The 16,348-nt window shown below is 37.7% G+C and overlaps 2 long non-coding RNA genes across 4 annotated transcripts; one reads left to right on the forward strand and one right to left on the reverse strand.

The window, feature by feature from the left end:
* Window positions 1-18: 18 nt before the first annotated feature.
* Window positions 19-7,828, reverse strand: LOC136236526 (uncharacterized). The gene is made up of 9 exons (XR_010692156.1): window positions 7,659-7,828; window positions 5,863-5,988; window positions 5,640-5,818; window positions 1,716-1,973; window positions 793-826; window positions 657-735; window positions 506-599; window positions 422-461; window positions 19-365 (listed from the first exon to the last, which is right to left on the reverse strand). It is a non-coding gene; the product is annotated as an uncharacterized lncRNA (long non-coding RNA).
* On the forward strand, window positions 7,607-16,304 carry LOC136236527 (uncharacterized). 3 transcript variants are annotated; one of them, XR_010692158.1, is made up of 5 exons: window positions 7,607-7,847; window positions 12,539-12,859; window positions 12,917-13,001; window positions 13,572-13,688; window positions 16,170-16,304. It is a non-coding gene; the product is annotated as an uncharacterized lncRNA (long non-coding RNA). The 3 variants fall into 3 exon arrangements; XR_010692157.1 differs by having other exon boundaries at window positions 12,539-13,001; XR_010692159.1 differs by lacking the exon at window positions 12,917-13,001 and having other exon boundaries at window positions 7,655-7,847; window positions 12,539-12,645.
* Window positions 16,305-16,348: the final 44 nt, after the last annotated feature.

Genomic DNA, 16,348 nt, shown 5'->3' on the forward strand with positions numbered 1-16,348 from the left:
CCACATACTTCTGCAAAATTAAAATATGGATAGTTATAATATCACAAAATGTTTCAATTAGTAACAAAAAAATAACCTATTACTATACAACAAGTACATGTGTGTGTGTGCGTGCGTGTGTGTAGAAAAGTGACTATAATTGTACAACAATGAACTGTCATTACAAAATATTGCCAAATTAGAAATTGGCTGTGGTTGACAAAATCTCATGCTTTGTGTGTGATGTGTGTTCATGATGAAAAGTTTCCCGTGGGTGAAATATCGGTGATAGCAATATCTCCAAACTCATCGATGAAATATGTTGGCAACTGTCCCATGTGATGATTTGGTACAGGAGATCCATATGATGATGCAAGGTCAGATGTCTGCAGAAACAAATGTGGGTGTGGCTAGTGATCATGACAAGTTGTATGGTGCTTACTTCAGACATTCATCATACTACCATGATATGATGAACTATCCTGTAAAAGTAGATGAACGTTCATATATTGAGTTTTTTCCATACTATTGTTGGACTGACACCTCCACAAGGGATCGGGCTTGACTGTAGAGGACTCCTGATTGAAGATGCTGGACTATTAGAATTGGTGAATGATGACCTGCAAAAATTATGGGTGTGGCTGCTGATTACATGTGATCAGGTAGGCATGGCTTACAGTGAGCCTGCTAAACTTGTGATAACCACTCGTAGGTCATGTTTAAGGTAACCTTGAGCAGTGAACTCTTGTTCCTTTTCTATAGAAACAAAGGTATAACAAAACGAAAATGTGCACACTTAAAAAAACCACCAACCTTGTACAGTGAGACGCCTGTTTCTGTATGTTGCCTAGAGAATAGGAAAGGAGAAAGTGTCCATGTCTCCTACTTCTTTAGTGTGAGTGCATGTATCATCTATTGTTTACATGCACACTGCAGGTGCATGCACACACATGCGTGCACACAAACGCGCGTGCCCACACACACACACCCATGCACACATGCAGTGGCAGATTTAGGGGTGGGTCAAGGGGGACATCCTCCAAAAAATTTTAGTATACATGTCAATTGTGCTCTATATGTCATAAAAATCTCATCCAGTGATGTCTTATCTTTCTATTTGTTACTTTTAGCTGCAAATAGCTACCACCAGTCTCTATCATAGACATGCTATACTCCCACGACTCCCAACAGCCAGCCTATATATATATGCTAATTAAACACACAATTAAATATATTTGAGTGTTGTAGAAAAGCTGTGCATGTATGAGTGGTATTGTATCATCAAACAAAATTCTTTAACACAAACAGTAAATTTCTTTTGATTTTTGTCTAAATAGCTATATCGCTGTGCACACCAAAATCTTGTTAAATGTATAAACCTTTCAAGGGAGTGCATTTCAACATCCTGTCTAGCGAAGGGTACTGGAAACTCTGACCCTTCAACAAAACATCAAAATTGAGGTATTAAGATTGAGATATCCTAATAGAGCAGTCACCTCTAATACAACAGTGGAATACATAACAATTTTGAATCTATGATCTCAGATTAGAGTCTACTTTTAAAAATTTTCTAGGGAGCATATCCCCCAGGCCCTTTATTCCCTGTAGTGTTATTTCATTTTGACCCCACTTTCCAAAAGTCTGGATCCGCCCCTGGGCACATGCGCGTACACACATATGCATAGACAGGCACATGCTCACACACACGTGAGCACACACTACACACACAGACTTACCCTTCACCCATACAATACTGACACCACCAGGTTCAGACTCAGTGAAACGTACAATAAAGGTACCAGGTCGACACTGCAACAACATTTCATGAGCTTCACGCTTGTCCACGAAGCCCAATATTAAACTGTGTGGGTGTGGTAAGCACTACAGCCAATGGTAGCCTACTCATTCCACTCCCTGTGAAGACATGTCTTGATGAGTTCACTGGTCTTGTAAAACCATTCCCAGAATGTGAAGTCTCGGTCTTGCAAGTGTTCCTGGAATAGAAATTGAGCACATAAAAATTGCAAAGCTTTAATAACCCGTAAAGCCACATTAAACTTTTGAGGAATGTGTGTTTACACAATACAGCCTAATATGGTAACTTGGACTGCCTAACTCCATTAGCCCAAAACCAGATGTTTATCTAACGGAAGCACTGTAACAACGGAGGGTAAATTACTTGCTATGAAATGATGAAGAACAGTAACTAGTTTTATTGCAATGCCACATTCCACACTTTGTCCACCATCTTAATTAAAGTTAACACCCCGTTCACACTACCCTCTAACCCAGGTAGAGCACAGCACGGCTCGAAACAAGTTGCAGTGTGAATCAATCGAGCCATGCCGAACTGGGTCCAGCACAGCACGACAAGGAGAGGTGGGCTAGCACGGGTTGGCCTGGGATAGCGTACAGTGTGAGGTACAGTGTGAACGTATTCCGAGCTGGCCAACTCAGGTTAACAATATAACTTGCTTCTTTTGGCTACACAGCAAGTATAATCTATGCTCTAAAGCCGTTCTTCAAAGTGGCTACATACGATGTTCTGTAGTTCTGGTCGAGGTTCTGGTATACTTTGTGACGGTTATACTCAAACAATGCGTTAATATTCCTGGAAAAAAAGAGCACCCAATAGCTTAAACATGGTGTCTATAACATTGATGACTTATTTCAGCTGGTTCTATGCTTCCTCGCTAGTGCCTTTTTATCAAGCGCCTAAATAATCAAAAGCTCGTGTGCTTGTATTAGCTAATTATTATTCAGTGCTCGCACTATCGAGCACATGTCAGATGCAGTACTGTGAAGAAGTGCTAACCTGAGTTCAATAACTCAAGTTGAAAACACTCTGGTTAACCGGGGATAGTGTGAATGGAGTGTTACTTGCCATTGATGAATGGAAAATCAGCCAATGAGAGAATGGGATCAACTGGCGATGAGTTATGGATCATTAGTCTCGTGTAGCCAGACCCTATTTCTCCGCATGGCACTTATTGGATGGAAATTATAAGAGCCTGCTCTGAAAGCTTATAGTTTCCAATCAATAAGTGCCCTGTGGAGAAATAGGGTCTGAGACTAATGGATCATTTTGTAAAGGATTTGCGTGTTTACTAACTGAAATTTATTCCGTACCATGGTATATTTTGGTCCTTGTACTTTCATTGTAGGGTAAATCCCTAGGTATCATTTAATTCCTTATTACATCATGAGTAAACTGACATTGATTGCATAATTCAAAAATTGTTTTGTTTTCAACCTTGTCTAGCAACTGATATATCGACCTATGTGGCATTAAGGTAGCCTTCTTTACTATCATGCTACTGTAACATGTGTGCTACATTGGTAATACTATAAGCTACGTCATCTGGGACAAGACCAGGAGGCTGTACAATGGCTCAAATAGACAAATGGTTCAATTTGTCAAATCAAATTTTCTGCCTTTATGGTAGCTAAGAACAAGGCAACATGAACTTATGCTTCCACAGCATGAAGAATACTTTTCCTCTATTACAAAATGGTTTTATTAACAAACAAGAAGTGATCTTGTTTTGATAAACAGTGATTCTTAAGTATGAAATGAAACAAAGCAGCTCTACTGCTAAAATGTCTACATACAACAAGACAACAACCAAAATTTAACGATCAATAATATAGTTTTTAGATGGCTTTAATAGTTGTTGTGCTTTAGGAATTTGTTTCAAAAGGCATGTGTAAAATCTGGACAATCCCTTTTCAGTGCAACAATAAAGCAGTTGTGGGTTTAAGAATATTTGTAAACATCAGCCACCCATGCAATTAACATGCCCACACAATTAGTGAATTTTTAATATTTTACTGAATCCAGATATCACACAGCACTTGAACACGTCCTCAATTCACAAATTACATAAGTAACCAAAACAGGGCACAATTGTCACAGTGTTCCATAATCTACAAGAGCTATATGAGTTGTGAAATGTGGATCATAATTTTTTTTTTGTTCAAAGTGACTGCAATATACAGACAATTATTTTACTCCATTAAGTGCACACCATTCCTAGCATTACCACACACATATTAGTTGTGTTATTTAGTTTCATTCATAGCTGTCCATTCGCTTGATCATGTAAAGGTCAACCAGTGATGTTAGTTAAAGCTTCTTGGCCCCAAAAGCACACACTGACAAAGTGTATGTGTAAGAAGCTATTACTATTACCAAGAGTTCATAATATATATACTAAGGAGAGTATCCTACTCTCATATACCCCTGTAGAAAGGCGTATCGTGAAGTTATGATGTAACACTTCTGAGTTCGCCCATTTTTCTTTGTATAATTAATGATGTCATTAGTTGAACATGGTATCGATTGAACGCGTGCCTACCAACGTCGCTAGCAACCAAATTAACTCCAGCTCTAAGCGTTTCTCACCCAACTACAATCGTTCCTTCATGGGTTAAGACCGCTTCGTAGGAGTTTCTTACTAGGCCATTCGCGAATACGGCTATCCTGAGCGTCGCAAGTGTGAAACGGTGCTAACGATCTTGCACTTTTATGGCTTCATGTACGTCACAAACCACAACATCTTGTCGTTACATCATAACTTCACGATACGCCTTTCTACAGGGGTATATGAGAGTAGGATACTCTCCTTAGTATATATATTATGAACTCTTGATATTATGAACTCTTGTTATCATACAGTACGATAGTACGATCTTTACAGGTTTTTTGTTCATATTAGCTACTAAGATTCAGCATCTTTTAGTCGTACCAACAAGATGTTCAAAGTCACATTAAACAGCTGGTAAGTTAATAAATTTATTCATTTCATTTTAAAGCAACAATGAAAATGAAGCATATTTGTGTATTTCACTAAGGCCAACAATGTGGCAGGACAACCTTCACATAATCAAACACATGGTTGCTGTGGATGAGATTTCACTGTGATTACATCACTACACTGATCATATGACAGCCTTAATAGGCAAGAAGTTATACCTGGTAAAAAAATCAGTACCCTAAGTTCTCTAGTAAGAGCCTAACTCTCTCTTCAAGCTTTCTCCCAGCTAATTTACATAACAATGAGACAACCAACAAAAGCAATGTAACAGTTGTACACACAATGCCATGCATGTTTGTTTTCACACTCCTACGTGAAGTACAACTGGTTTGTGGTCTTGCCACATCACAGTTTTACATGTGTCTTAATTAAAAGTGAAATTTTGATTTTAGTAATGGATTTTTATTGCTAAAGTTTGTGCTGCTATTGTTTTCACATGGAAATTCAGATGCTATAATAATCCACAATATGGTACTTATTAAGTTGTAGAGCTCGTAAAAGACAAATTTTCACTATCATTCACAGAATACAATGCCCATAAAACAACAACAGTTTACAACTATGTTATTCCACTGCTGTATACAGAAATGATAAGACAACACAACAAGTATGACAGTTTTTACTAAAGATTTTCACTGTACAGAATGTGGTATATTATAATATATTCAAGACCGGCCAACCCTGTAGAAACAGTACAACCAGTTTAGAGCAGTTGAGTAAATATAAGCATACATTGAAGTGCTACCCCCAATTGTTACGAGCACACACATAATGTTTATCATAGTAGATAAGGAACTTGATTATAGGTGAGTATTGGAGCAACATACATATTGATGTACTCACTTTAAGCCTTGGATCATCTGGTTGTGAATATGAGGTCAAGTGTGGCTTAAGTGTTTTGACCTTCTGAGGTACATCTCACAATAAAGCAATCCAAAATTCAGTAAAACTTGAATAAAAGTGACAGTCCCCTTTTGCTTAAAATAATGTTCAAATGCACTGACCACTGATAAACTTAGCACCTACACAAATGATAATAATTATTAAATATGCAGTACATTCTTACCTTAACATGTTTTCTGTAATAATAGTGATACAAATGTTCTTGCTTGATGTTAGGAATGAAAGTCATCCAGATAAGAACTGACACTTCTCCTGTATATATCAACCAACTTTAGTGACATCCATTATCCTGTGTAGAGAAGTTAACTATATAATAAAGCTAATATATGAACCAGTCTGGGAAAGCTGGTCTTATCATGTATCGAGAAATGCCAGTTTCAAGTATTTAGTGTGTTGTAGCTTGCCAATGGTTGAAGTTATGTGTATCAAATTTTCACACGTTTTACACCAATTCCTTACCTTCCAGAGTATGCACTGTGCAAGTAGCCAACAACTAAGTTTCACACCATTTTAGATAGTTTTTAAACCGTGGTTGACTGTATCAGGCGAGTTACAAAAGGGGAGGAAGGTGGGGAGCCGGAAGGAGGGCAAAAGGTTTAAAAAATTGAAAAGGAAGGCATATGGATGAATTAGGCCAAGTTATGGGCCATTCAGGTCTCAAAATATGCTAAAATGAAAGGAAATTCACAGCAGAGATACTTATTCAACACCACGGAGCTGTACAGTCGCATATAGCCATCCCCAGGCTGACCGCAGCTCCATTAAGACCCCACACCGCATGTATGGATCACCACTGGGCTTTGGAAAAGCAGCCAGCAAAACCAGACCACTCAATTCTAGCTGATTTTGATTTGATTGTTAATTCATGTAGCTTTGTGTTCTGGGTGAAAAATCAAATCTGCTGACATGGGCGATAAGACCAGTTTCCCAGACTGGGTCACATATAATGATATCAGTATATCAGTTATCTTAATGCAAACTTGTGTTGCACACTGTTATATAACTTTCATTTTACGTCCATAATATGGTTTATGACTAGTCAGGTATTGATAAATATAGTTATCCAAATACAGTGCATAGAACCCCATTAACAGGCACTCCCTGTAATGGACACCTCCTAATTACGGACACTATACCATGGTCCCTAACACACTCTCAATGCCCACAGTACAATAGACACCTCTTAGGACAGGCAAAGTAGATTGTTAGTTTCTCATCAGCCACTTCCCCAATTTTGATACTGGCGGGTAGTCATTAATAATGAAGGAAGTACCCAAAATCAAACTTTATGCTTACACTTTACCACCTTTCTGAACCAGGAAGAAATGTTTTCCATAGCTGAAAATGATTGGCTAGTTTGTCTAAACATCTAAATATTAAAGCACACGATCAATTATAACAGTAATAAATTTAGACACAGCAGGGTGGAAGATGATATGAGAAACTATAAATCAACTTTGCCTGGCCTACAAGGGGGTGACACACGGGCACTCACTGTAGGTAGATCTGCAACTGCGGTCAAAGTCTTGACCCACTGAAATTTCGTTTTGACCTGTGACTAAGAGCCTTTTTCAATCTTTGACCGGTGACCTAGCAATAATATTTCAGTACTTTTTGATTGTGGGTTGGAAATTTTCACCTTTGACCGTTGACTTGGCAAGAATTTGGTGGCCTTGACCTTTGCCTTAGACCACGGTCGCAGATCTACCTACAGTGAGTGCCTGTGTGTCACCCCCTTGGCCTATAAACAGCTAGCTAACGAACAACCTATATGAGTACCCCTGCCATACTTGGATCTGGATTTTAACTGCTTAAGACAGCTGTATTGTTGATACAACACAGGGGGTACAACTGCACAACCCCAAATAATAGACACAATACATTGTAAAATTGTATGACAGTTGTATGATTGCGGGTATATATGATTGTTCCTACGTTTAGTAAGCTTACATGATTTACCTCTCTAAATAACGATTCCGGGTCGCAGTTCCTTATTGTCAACCCTCCTCACTACTTAAGATAATCAAGTAATTCCACTTACAAAAGACAACACACGATCCACACCAATTTAATTAGAATACTCGGGTCCCTAAGAGTATAAACTCGGAGGACTGTTCAGGAACATTTACGAAGAGTTTCAAGCTATAGGTATGTGACCATAGACAAGAATCAGCTGCGTATACCATAGTAACTGGCTAACTAACTAGCCAGTTGCTGTGTAAATCATGTGTCTTATGTAATGTAGTTTACACTTCATGGCTAATTCGTGTGTGCGAATGTATATAGCTTGTGTATTGGTTGTGACTGGTTAGCTACTCTTAAACCTCAACCTCCCTCCAAAGGACACCTCCATAAAAGGACAAGCAAACATGGTCCCCAAATGTCCGTTGTTTAGAGATCCAAATTCTCCAACTGAAATGAATTTAGCTGCAGTAGTCTTTAAATTTCAAGTTACTGAGTCCACATTGTTATCAATACCTACGTGGTAGTGGAGAAAGAAGTGGAACATAAAAGGAGTAGGGCTGCACCGATTCCACTTTTTACCGATACTTCAAATACCAAGTACTCAGCTGGAAAGTATCTGCAAGTACAAGTACCGATATCAAGTACCTTAAAGTAGCTACTTCATAGTGCACATGCTGTGACCCGTACACGTATTTGTCCTATACACATATGGGATATCCCATACGAGTATACCTATACGGGCTTCCTATACGAGTATGAGGTATCCCGTACACATATGGGTATACAGGGTGCCCATACGCGTATGGGTCACTAGCTTAAATCGATCTATTAGCTAAATCTTTCATCCAAGGAGATAATAAAAAATTCATTTTAAACCTTCTGGTTGACCAACTAGCTAGTCTAGGCTAGCTAGCTAGCAGCTACTCAAGTCCCGACAGTTTCATGCAGTGGCGAATCTTTACTTTTGATTTTATAGCAGATGATCGAGATACTCTAATAGAACAGTCACTCTAATAGAGCAGTCAGGCTACAATTTAGTACAACTCTCGTCCTACAGTTAGTTTATTTGACAGTTATTAAAATTTCACAGCATAAAAGCTGGAGGTCTACAGGACTCAACGGTCCTGTGGCCTGAAAACAAATTGAAATACGTGCAGTTTTGCACACAGTGTTTGCATGAGTGAATTACAAGTAAATTGTATTGAGTCACTGATCAGGGTTAATTGTGTTAAAAGTGTGGAAATTAGTTAAAACTGGAATGGCTGAACATCAATAACAGGGATAGACAGTATGAAAGTTGCTGAGTGTAAATCAGGATTATTAAGAATTCTTCCTGGAGATAGTTTATAGCTAAATGTTGCTTAAATTGATGTACTAAAGAGATGTGCATGTCGATCACAGGTATATAGATGGTCCCACAATCTGACAATTCTGTTGAAATAAAAGTGCTGATGTATGGAAGAAGGTGATTTGGAATGAACTACGGTAACTTGCAAGAGTTTCCAGATCTTGTATAGCTCAGTTATACAGCTGTTTTCATTAGCTTACTGCTAATGTTATGCTGATGAATGTTAATGATCAGATAGCTGCTTGGGATACTTTACTGAAACATTAGTCATTGAGTTCATAATGTGTAGTAGTATGTGTACATTAGTGGTAGCAATTGTAGCTGCTCAAGTCGAGTTTTTAAATTCATAGTTAAATGATTTAATATGAATTTCATTGCCCTGCATTGAATGCATTCCAATGTGAGTATATATGTCCTTGTTTAACCATGGACTCCATAGCTGAGAACAATAGAACAACTGAGATCTGACTATGAAAACATAATTGTTTTTCACTAGGATAGTGTTTGTCCCTAAAAGTACGATGGAGAAGTCCCAGGGTTTATTAGACTTTTCCTGCAATGATTTTATAGCTATAGTGCTCTGACCATTGCGGGTTGTCAGTAAAAGTAATACCGAGGTCTTCTTTGTGCAATGTTTTATTTGGAGAGTTGAAGCTCTTGGCCAGAATTGTACATGAATAGCTAAATTCAGCTTCATTGAAAAGAATATCAGTGTTACAGCTCCAGAGTGAGATGATGTTAAGTCCTTGGTTTATATGAATTGATAATCTGCAGTCATTTAGTATCATCAGCAAACAGAAAAGGAATTGATGAACAAATACTCTCTGGAAGATCACTGATAATAATGGTGGCCCACGGACACTACCTTGTGGTACTCCTGAGAGAACATTACACAGCATTTTGACACACTGAAATTGGTATATACTTTAAGTAAAATTTGAGCCATTGCCACAAATTAGTTCAGTAGTTAAGGTAACCTAAAATCTAGTAGAATCTCAAAACTTTCTAGAATATCAAATTTTTATAGCCAGTGGGTTTCCTCAGAACTTTTGTTATATTTTATTTCCATTATTCTTTCAGAAACCCCTTACAAAAATCCTAGATCCACCACTGAGTTTGCAACATCTATTTAGTTTTAAGGCATCCGGCTCGATTTTTTTGCAACAATTAACAGACTCTATTTCAGTTTCTGGAAACCTCAGAATCGCCTCTGACTAGCCTGGGCAGGGACAGTCAGTAGCTAATACTGCCATCTTTCAATCATATGCCGCTGGGGCAAGCTGGGGATGGCAGTCCATCAAGCCCAGGAGTTAAAATAGAGGGGAGAGCTGTCCCATACGCGCCGTCCCATATATGTATGGGGCAAGTGATCTGCTCCATATGCGGCAAGTGATCTGCTCCATATGCGTATGGGGCACCCCATGCGCGTATGGGATGCTCCATACGCATACGGAGCAAAATACGCACACGATTCATAACACATGTACACATTTATTCTATAGTGCATTTCATGGTATTCTTGTACACGTTTTCAGTATGATTCATGTTTATAATAAAGTAGACAATCAAGATTCACAAAGAAGGAAGTCACTGAAATGCAAACCAGTGTGGATATTCCAGTATTCTTCTGAAGAAGTGTAGATAATATCATAATGGTGGTTATTCTAATACTGAAACAGTCATTTCTACTTGATTGCTCTACTAGAGTAATTGACTGTTGTATTAGAGTATATCGATCTGTTTCTCAGTAAAGCATTTTCACATGTAGGTTTCTGTATAGATCAGTTATTTTGCTGGTAGTTAGCTATTAGTGTTATACTTGATGCTTTTAGGCATCCACTGTGCTAGTAAAATAAGAAAGTAAACAAATGTTATTTTATTCTCTACACATGCACGTGATAAGAATCGGTATCTGCAATAATATAATGGCCGATTCCAAAACAGCAGTATCAGCCTGATACCAATACTAGAATCGGTGCAGCCCTAAAAAGGAGTAAGTACACCATAGCTGCTGCTAATAGAACGTTCATAATGGAACACAATTTTAAAGTTAGTATGTTATTGTTTAATATCATTGTAAAATTACAGAATATTCTATTAGCAGCAGCTATGGTGCACTTTCCTTTGTCCTCCTTTTATGTTCCACTTCTTTTTCCACTACCATGTAAGTGTTGATTCAGAGGAGGTTGGATACGATATAAGCGCTTCTGAAATTTATTCTGTTAATTGCATATTTCTAATATGTGACGAGGAGTAAGTGATAGAAGAAATGTTTAGCAATATCCACACCACGTACCTCATCATTAGGGGTGGACCCCTAGAGGCTTAATGAACTAGGTAATGAGACTCTATCTATTTCTGATCTAGTCACTAACAACAAGCACTCAAGTAACACATAATGGCTTTAGTACTAGTGTGAGTATCCGTGATCCACAATTTTGTAATCAGTGGATTGATTGCAAAGGTGTACCATTCTTTGTTTGTACAACAGGTGGAACATAACTGAAAATGAAGTGGTATGATCACATTACATTTCAGTGTAGTTGACATGTGATTTCAGTTGAATTATATCTGGCACCATTCTTCTTTCCTTTTGATGTGGTATACAAGTTTGAGACATTTTTATAGATTCCTCTAAACTTTATAACTTGGTTGTGTGTGTGTGTGTGTGTGTGTGTGTGTGTGTGTGTGTGTGTGTGTGTGTGTGTGTGTGTGTGTGTGTGTGTGTGTGTGTGTGTGTGTGTTTGTGTGTGTGTGTGTGTGTGTGTGTGTGTGTGTGTGTGTGTGTGTGTGTGTGTGTGTGTAATTTTTGCATCTGTTAAATGCTGGTGGACAGTGTATTGTCATTTTTTTTTAAATAAAGGCTTAACAGAATAATGAAACTTTAAGTTGTTAATGCCACATGTCCTCACTGTTTAGTTGAAGGAATTAATAAATGATTCATTTTGTTATGCACCAGTGTGAAACTGTGTACTATTGGCTTGTGCTGCATTAAGGCTGGTAATGATCTTACTGATGTCTGATAAACAAATCTGGTTAGTATACTCAAACATGACCTTTCAAAGTTGTAAAAATGCAGTTCCATATACGTTTACCTAATACAAGAGGGACACAAATATGGTCTCAGTATTGGCTAAGTCCCATTTACAAAAGGTTCCACTATCATACAACTTAACTGTTGTTAATTCTTCTAGGGCCATGAAACTGGTCAGTATATCATAACCAGTTACTGGGCAGATCAAAGCTGCCAGTTATCAATTGTACGATTTTTTCTGCATATTATATGCTAAACCTAGGATGTAAGCAATGTGTACCATTATACCTAAAGCGGAATCCTAGTGTGATTGAAGAGTACCCAAATTTTGAGTGAAAATGTTGGACATTGGTTATCCAGTTATGCAAAACAAACTGATGACTGAATTTATAAAATAATAACTGGTTGAGCAAGTAAAGTTTCAGAGCACTATTTCCTTCACTGTTATGTGCTACCTTATTAGGTCATGTGTTCATGTTGTGTTTGCTGTAGGCAAGTTTGTACCATCACACAAGGTACACCCACTAACATTCAAGGGATGGAGGAAACATCCTAGGAGGATAAACCGACTGAACTGGTTTTGTCTGTTACACAACCGAGTATGATGTGATCATGTTATTTATGCTGTAATCATTGTAGTGTATATCCTTTGCACTAACTTGTTTCTGAACAGGTAGCTGTGTTAGGTACAAATCTCCCAAATAGGGAGTTGGCTGGTTTGTTCACTCCAAAATTGGCCATACTTTATGTTATGAGTAATAACATATTCGGTCTATTTCCCGACACATTTTCAAAATAATATTATGTCCACCTGTAAGTTGGTATGGCTACTTTCTTTCTCCATAACTGTGTCAGAAACTCTTTTAACAGGTGAATAGGCATCTGGCTTCATGAGCATTTCAGCAAGAAGTGGAATTTTATCATAATTTCAGAAATCAGGACCACCTACCAAATGGTTAGAAAGTAAATTTCTAAATGCTCCATAGTTGTGACATAACGACACCAAATATCATGTTACTGTCAATTCATTTGCCCAACCTGCAAGCTGTGATACTGTCGACAATGAAAAATATTGTGACAGCATACTGACTGTTGTATTAGAGAGTATTCATCTACTTTGTTGGGTTTCTGATTTTCATCAGAATTTCTACAAATCATTAGTGTGGGCTTTACTATTTATACACAGCTAATAGTCACAAGTTGCTCTATTAAAAGTGTGCTACATGTGTTATAAGGGATTGAAGCCTATTTTGTAGATCAATGAGAACAGGTAAGGAGTTCTAAATCTCCTTATGAACCAATTGTGGTGTGATGAAAGCAACATGTTTGACTGCAAGAAATATACATTCATCTAATGATAGCAGTAATGACAAAAATATTGGCAGCAAAAGTGCATGCAAGCAAAAATGAAAAATAGAAAATGAAAAATACTTGAAGCCGTTACCACACGACATTTCTCAACATCTAACTATAAGCTTATTTTATGTGTTACACACATAATATGTTGTGTATCACTTCTTCACAGGCGATGGTTAGAAACAAGGACAAATACCAGAGGGTAATAGGTGCTCTGATAAAGAAGGAAAGACAGAAGAGACACAGACTAAAGGAGTTGGGAATTGACTATGATTTTCCTGGATATGTAAGTGATATAGGTCAAGTATTAATACACCATCTGTGTCACTGCTATCTCACCATTGTGCACGTTCTGCCATGCCGGTTGTATAAAGTTGAAATTATATACCTTTTATGCAATCCTTAAATGGTGCTTTTGAGAAACTGTCCTAAAAAATTAGTTCTTTTGGCTATACATAAACTTGTTTGGGTTGAAATATTTCCATTTGCAACTAGAGAGTCAATCTAATACAGCAGACTTGTACTGTAATAGAATTGTCGGTTACACTATCACTTTGAATACATGATGTATGACCATGTTATACCAGAAATTCCAACTCCCCTAGTCTCCTGGTGAAAATATACTTTGGCGTTACTGGCTGCAGGTGAGTAACAAATTTTGGTGTTAGCACCAGGCACAATTCTAAGGGGGTTTCACCTGTTTCCAGAAACCAGTTAGCTTTTTTACATCAATAAAACGGTAAGTGAAATTTAAGTCTAAAACGAGGTGTATTGCTAAAATAATTTCTAGTGGTGAAACTATGTAAACTGCTTCTTTCCACCACAAAATTGCTTCTCCTGAGGCTTGAAGTGTTAAGCGCTTCTAAAAATAATTATCAATTAAACTATTGTAACTTGTGCAACTCCTTGATGATGCATCAAATCTTTCTGTATATATCTACCAAGATTTAATTGTGACATGATTTATTAAGGTCAGATAGGTGAAATTAAAATGTGTCAAAATGGATCCCACAAAATTTTCTAGAACCACCACTGGTTAGCACAATGCATCCTGTGTGTTAGGCTTGGTCACCCATTCAGATATCCTTATGTGAAATCCTGATCCGCCCTGCCTGTTACAGAGTGCTTCCACTGGGTATGTCAAAAGTCTTTGAAAATTTACAGATTCTTTTTCTTCCGTAAATATGGCATGATGACCTGTAGATGGCTTAGGTGGTAGGTTCATTAGTTTCATAGTGATGACTGGTCTAACACCACCGACCCTATTTTAGGCACCTATTCCCCCCCCCCCCCCCCCCCCAAAAAAAAGATATATATATATATAATATATATAGGGCCTGCATTAAGGACTTGTGCCACCATTACCAAAAACTGGTGCATCCAATCAAATCATTAACGCAAGCTGCAGTGTGATTATGCATTCCAAAGCACAAGTCCTGAACACTAGACAGACCATACCCTATTTTTCGAGGCAATTATAGGTACCTAAAATAGGGTTGGTGGTGGGTAAAGGGGTATTCTACTGGTAAGTTTTTTTTCATAATCTAAGGATATGCTTCAGCTCTTTTATAGAAAATGTAAGGGAGATGAGTTTCATTGTTTGCCATGTAGAAAGGTGTTCCAGCTCATGGGTTTTGTTTATTGTGGGATGCAACTTAAGCAGCTATATTAGTTTATTGGTGATGCTACACAATTAACAATGCAAAGTGATATACATAATACATTTTTTTTTGTTCATGGCTACCAATGGTGCAGAAGAATAGTAGAGATATTTTGGAGAGAGCTGCTCGTTTGTTTATTAAACTGTTACTAGCTATCAAAACAAACCTGTAGCTTTTCTCTATATACAAGATGCTGTAGCTAGAAATTTGAGTTTCTTCCACTTTCATATCAAAAAACCATTTGACCTCACTGTACTGTATGGTGTAGCTATGTATTATTCTCCCAATCAGTGGGGTATGTTTTTTAATCCTGATAAAAGTGTATTCATGAGAATCACTCGTAAACACAATCCGATCACGTACAACTACACCATTAATGACATCTCTATCAAAGAAGTTTCATCTACTAAATCAGTATTTAGGAGTTACAATCACCAATGACTTGTCATGGTCCACACACATTACTAACATCACATCCAAAGCTCTATCAGTCAAAGCATTCCTACAGAGAAATCTTAAATCCTGCCCAACTCAAATCAAATTGAAATGTTATAATGCCATGATAAGACCAATCTTGGAATACGCCAATCCTGTCTGGTCCCCTCACATCAGAAGAAACATTGATAAGCTTGAACGAGTACAGAGGCAATCTGCGTAGCTAACATGCTCATTGACCTTAATATTCCCAGCTTAGAATACCGCAGACAAGTATCCAGTATCACCCTCCTCTACAAAATTGTTCATAATCTCATTGATATATCTCCTGTTGATTTAATCCCTCATTATCCCAACACCAGAGGACATGACCAAAAATTTCATCATATCTATGCAAGGACCAATCAGTACAATAATTCATTCTTCCCTAGATCAATTAGACTGTGGAATTCACTCCCACCTGACCTAATCCAACAACAATCATTACAAATTTTTAAGTACCAACTGAAATTATTATTACTTTCCCCTACCAATCAGTAATCCCATAATCAATCATATTGTAAAACATTTTGTATGCATGTTTCATATGTGCGTTAATCCTCAAACTGAGGCTGCACATTTTGGAAAATAAGTATACTAGTGTATTATCCTACCATATTTCATGTGTGTAGGCTGCAGTTCTGCCAAAGAAGTCAACCAGAATAAAGTTCAGTGTGTCAGATGAAGATGACTAGCATACACAGTAATTTATTACTTGTCTGTAAATTATGCAGTTTTTAATATTAGATATATAACAATGACTCTCACATGTGCCAAAGATTAGCCACGCCCCAAAGGCGTGCATGTCATG

Source organism: Dysidea avara, chromosome 10, assembly GCF_963678975.1.
Source record: "Dysidea avara chromosome 10, odDysAvar1.4, whole genome shotgun sequence".
In the NCBI taxonomy this organism is placed as follows: Eukaryota; Metazoa; Porifera; class Demospongiae; order Dictyoceratida; family Dysideidae; genus Dysidea; species Dysidea avara.